The sequence below is a fragment of the Astyanax mexicanus genome, chromosome 16, assembly GCF_023375975.1.
Source record: "Astyanax mexicanus isolate ESR-SI-001 chromosome 16, AstMex3_surface, whole genome shotgun sequence".
Taxonomy (NCBI): Eukaryota; Metazoa; Chordata; class Actinopteri; order Characiformes; family Acestrorhamphidae; genus Astyanax; species Astyanax mexicanus.
Genome location: NC_064423.1, coordinates 21,869,961 through 21,875,644, shown reverse-complemented (window position 1 = coordinate 21,875,644; position 5,684 = coordinate 21,869,961). Strand labels below are relative to the sequence as shown.

General features: G+C 37.4%; 1 long non-coding RNA gene across 1 annotated transcript; it reads left to right on the top strand.

The window, feature by feature from the left end:
- Nucleotides 1–904: 904 nt before the first annotated feature.
- On the top strand, nt 905–4,051 carry LOC125782299 (uncharacterized). Its single transcript, XR_007424919.1, has 3 exons — nt 905–1,174; nt 2,107–2,177; nt 2,903–4,051. It is a non-coding gene; the product is annotated as an uncharacterized LOC125782299 (long non-coding RNA).
- Nucleotides 4,052–5,684: the final 1,633 nt, after the last annotated feature.

The window sequence follows — 5,684 nt, the reverse complement described above, 5'->3', positions numbered from 1 at the left end:
GGAAATTAAACACTCTCACAAGCTGTTCTTTGTGAAAGCCCGTCATGTTTGCTCAACAGTATTCTGTTCATTTCTGTTAAATTCCAGCTTTCCAGTTGTTCTGCTGTCACAGCTGCTGCCCGAAAGCTTGATAAGGGGATTTATCGTAGACCTGTGGTCACACTTCACTCTGTCCTCAGAACCTCAACAAATAACTGCTGGTTTTCTGCAGCATTAATCAGATTTTGAGTTTGGGATTAAACACTTTATGCTAACATTTCATACTTACCTTTTATCAATTGTTGATTAAAATAATGATAATGTAGCATCGCCAGGGGTGAAGTAACAAGGCCAAGCCATGCTCCTATTCATCAACTTTATTCTTACAGAGAGAGAGATAGCACAGGAACAACAGCCAATGAGCAGAGACTGTCTCGTAAGATAGCAATTCCACAGGCGGAGACTCTTATCCACCCTCCACCCATCTGAACAAACACAATGAACCACCTGGACCCCACAAATCAACACAAATCCCCCAAATAACCCAACCAGGGAAAAGGAATAGCATGCCCAGAGCTCCCCTGTGATCTCCTAAGCTCCTCCACATGCTGAGCACTACTAATATTAGGAAGCAAATTAGGCTGACTAAACAAAAAATTAAAAAGTCTTGGGTTCAAAGAAATAAAAGTTGAAAAAAATATATTTTTTAGTTTTTTTTTATTTTATGATTTTTTTATTTTTGAAAGTCATACTTCAAATATTAACAGAAAATGAGTACAATTTTGTTATCTCTCTATATATCTAGCAAACACTGCAATAAGTGTATAAGTGCATTATAATAATACAATTGTAATCATGTCATCATAGTACACCATGGTAATAATGTTGTAATAATACTATAATAACAACATAGCAATACTATGGGTCTGTCCCAAAACCTAGGGAGCTCTCTACATAGACAGCTTCTTACGTCATGGGATGCGCGTTCCCGAGAAGTAGGCTGTCCCAATTCTTAGATACCTTAAAATGCTGTCTACTAAGATACCTTATTCTGACCCTGTAATAAGAGAGCATTAGACCCTTCCTCAGCCGGTAAGGCAATCCCATGATGCAGCGCGGGCAGCACAGCGTAGCTCAACTTCTTCCATCATGGCGGACGGAAGTGGATCGGCCAGCGGCGAAGTCATTTTCAAATGTAAGTTATTTAAGTTTTTATAGCGTAAGTGTGGTGTTTCATGAGTTTTCTTGGCATAAAATAACATAAATTAGCGTTTTATTTGTAGTTTTGGTTAGTTGGTGGCCGTTTTCCAGTTTTTTATATATCGAGGTGTTAGCATTTATGCTAGCGGGTTTTGAAGCGCCAGTGCATTGTTTTAGATGGGCTGATGCTAACTAGCCTGTTAGCTCAATAGCTAAGTAGCCTCACTGGCGATATTCAGCGCTTTTTTTTATCAGTCGCCGTAATATTTTATTAGTTAACTCAGTTAACCCTTTCTGTATAGTTAGTTAGACCTGTCGGGTTTATACGATCTGTATGTGGGCTGTTTAACGTGATAGCCAGTGTTCAGATATACAAATTACTTCCACTCTTTTAGGGAGCAGATCAGCAATAGAAGCCTTTATAAAGGCTCGCAAGAGAGGCTCTTCACTGGGGAGAAAAACTCAGCTCTCTCAGCATGGAATTAAGAGCTTATTTAAGCTAAACTAGTTAGTTATTTAACGATAATATATTCTTATTATATTCCATCTTAAATTATGCAGCTTTTACACTTTGATACATTAATCCAACCAGCTAGCTAATGGCTTATGATTACAATAATAAAACAATAGGTTTGTGGCAAATAAGTTGATAGAAAACCCGCTTTAGAAAACTAGTTAATACGTAACTAATGCATTGCCAGTTACAGCATATCTAAGCTAATATTAAGCTAATAATTGCTTAAGTTATACATTCATGCATTTAGGCATCTTTCTAAACTAATTAAAAAATGTAGGTAGATTTTGCAAAATGTTTGTTTACACTTAAATCGAAGCCATTGTGTAGATCACTGAAGTTAAAATGGTGTTATTTTCCTCAACTATAAAGCATCTTAATGCCATAATTTGTTTTTGTTTGTTCTTTGACAGGACTATTGTTCTGGAATTGGGGCTTGCGGACAAAGTAAAAGAAATGGGAAAACTTAAAAAATAAATACAATGTAAGTTCAAAGATGAATCTGAAATTGTGTAGAATAATTTATGTATTTTATTGATTTTTATGTATTGATTTGAGTGTAGTATAGATATGTAAATTATTGTTAAAGTATAATTGAGGGGGAGAGAGAAGAGAGCAGAGCAGGAGCGGTCAGAGCGCTTGTATAACCTCCTAGAAAAGCTAGTTAACAAAATTAACTGAGAATAATTTATGCATGTTTTACAATAAAGTTGTCGTTTTTTTTAAGTTGAGAACTGGCATTTGTGTGTTTTTAAAGCAGTCATGGAAAACTAATGCATGCCTTGTAGGTATTCTATACTGATATAAACCTACTTAATAGGTTGTTCATAATAACACTGAAATTCATACTTCAGTTATATTGTTTGTATTGTTTATTCTAACCACACTTACAGAACAAGACTAATATTAACAGTGAGTGGAACACGTGAACTGGTTTAAAGTAGCACAAAATAAGACAATGAAATAAGACATTTTAAACTAGAACATTAAACAAACATGAATGATGCGTGTACAATATTTACACAATATTGGCAGTGCAAATTTAACATTTAATGAAAACCAAACTGATCTATTTGTTTCCAGTTTGATAAAATCACTGGACACCAGCAATGTTGGGACAAAGTTGCTCCCGTAATTGGTGGCCACTGACAGCTGTGATGTCTTCTTCCTGCACATCAGCTTCCTCATCTTCATCTGCTTCCTCCTCAGGCTGAACAACATCTCCCGCTCCCATGCAGATGTTGTGCAGAGTGACACAGGCAGCAATCACCTCTGGCACATACCTTGGGTTCACTTCTTGAGCATGCAGGAAAATTGACCTCTATCTGGTCTTCAGCATCCCAAAACCACGTTCAATTGTAGAACGTGCCCTTGCATGATGCCTATTGAAGGCCACCCTCTCTTCTCCTCTGACAGGCTTCTTGAATGGAGTGATGAGGGCTATGGGCTGAGAGATACATGGGTACCCACCATCACCAAGGATCATGTAGCCTCTGGGTGGGAAAGTGGCCTGCCGATACAGAGTGCTGTAACAGAGCGCCCTTGCATCACGTACTGAGCCAGGAAAGCAAATAAAAACATCAAGAAACTTTGCCTGGTGGTCACAGACAGCCTGAAATTGCACAGAGGGGTAGAGCTTCCGATTTCTGTAGCACTGTGCATCAGGTTCTCCAGGGTCTTTGATTTGCACATGGCACCCATCTATGGCACCCACTACAGAGTGGAAAGCTGCATGGATTCCCAGCCTCACAAAGTCATCAGAGATGCTCTGCAGTTCTCCGGGTTTTGGGTGCCGGATAACTTTCGGAAGGATTCACCGCATTTCATTGGCCACTCTGTGAATTACACGGTGCACTATAGAACGGGGCATAGAAAAAGCACGGGACACAACACAGTATGATGTGCCACAGGCCAACCAAAAAAGAAAAACCAAGACTTCAATGGTCCCTCCCCAACCATGGGTGCTCTTGTGCTGAATAAGTTTAAAAAGCACTTTCAGGGATTCACGATTCAGGCGAAAGTCAGGCTTGGTGTCTTGGGTGTCGTCTGGGAATATTCTCAGAAGTGGTACACTTGAATTCAGAGCACAGTATCTTGTAGGTCTTTCTCCCTGCAAGAAAAATTACTTTTATATATGCTATTTATTTATTTATTTATTTATTTAGTGTGTGTGAACAGTTATTTTGCAAAACAGAAAAGTGATTTGTTCCTTTGTGTTTAAAGAATATCATTTATCTGTTTTGTAAATTAACTGTTTGCACAGGTTCTATTTATGTATTTATTTATTGATTGATTGATTAATTGTTAATAAATGAATTGTCTGCATGTGTATAGTTGTATCACTTTGAAGTTAGCATAAAATAAAATGCATTTGCAAAAACAGATGAGTGCTATTCTTTAAACAAACCTTTCATGCTTAAAAGACAGCATTTGTCTGTCTGCATATAAACTTTTTTCCCCCCACAATTTTCAATTAATTGTATCAGCTTGATTATTAGCAACTATTTAATCAATATAAATGTATTAAATAAACTATGTAGGTGTTCTGTACATGTTGTTATAATAATTATTCATTGTTATTATTATTATTATTATTATTATTATTATTATTATTATTAATAGCTTAATTAATTAATTGTTGTTAAAATACCATAGTTTTTACAATGAACTAATATGGGGGGGTGTTAATAGTGGAATTTTTACCACAGAGTATAAGAGGAAATGTTTTTTTCTGAGCGGATCTTACCTGTTCAAGGGCAGAAATCAGCGCTCTTCTTCTTAAATTTCGGACTCTGGCTGCAGCATGTCTACTCTCACGTCTCTGTCGCTCTTCCTCCAGCGCAAAAACGATTAAAATTGTAATAAAAACAGCAAGAGGTTCGTCCATAATGCCGGTAGGGTGATGAGGTGGTTCCCGCGGCTGAGGTAAGTAAACAGTGGGCGCGTGCTGTGGGCGGGGCCAAGTCGTGACGCAGTCGCTGCCTAACTAGAGAGTCCCAATAATGTGTCTTATAAGGCTGGATGGTGGTTAGAACGCTGTCTAGTTAAACAGCTGTCTACGTAGTCAGTGCCTACATAGAGAGCTCACTAGGTTTTGGGACAGACCCATAGTAAATCCAAATGTAGTAATAGGGTAATAACACAATTTTAATATCATGGTTATATATAATAATAACATTGAAATAACATGGCAACAACACAGAAGTCATCAGAAGACAACATCATCAAAGCAAAGCACTACAGTTATCAGTTTTCTTCTACCATATTTTACAGACTATAAGGCGCACCGTATTATAAGGCGAACTATCAATGAATGTCTATTTTCAGGTATATTTTCATACATAAAGCACACAGGATTATAAGGCTCATTTTAAGTGACATTAGTAAGGAACAAGGGCTATGTAAACAAAACTGTAATTCTTAAAAAAAATATTTCAAAGTCAAACAAGGGCTGAATGTTAATCTACACAGATTTCCCTCCTGAAAACTGTTTATTTGGGCGAGTAAAGCACTTCTGTTCATTTACAGTAAGCTTAGATTTCAGCAGCGCTAGCCGCAGTTAGCAGAGTTTAGCACTAGTAAATGCCAGCTGACAGCACTACACTGAGGAACCCTGAGTGTTCTGGTAAGTCAGGGCACTATCAGCTAGCGGTTTGTTCCATGTATCTTGTTTTAACATGGTAAACATGCAAACTACAATCTGATATACTCACTTTTGAATGGTAAAAGAGCTAGTGCTGCAGTTAGCAGCTAATGCTAATACTGCTCCAGCCTCAGTGTTTCAAAATTCAAAATTTATTGAAACTCCTGTATAATGCTGCACTACAGCTGAGTGGCTTTACTGCTCCTTACAACCTGACTGGTAAAATTCATACATAGGACACACTGTCGATTTTAGGGAAAACGAAGAATTTTAAGTGTGCCTTATAATGTTAAAAACAGGATTCAACTTTTTCTTCAAGAATCAATAACAAAAAATGCTTAATATTAA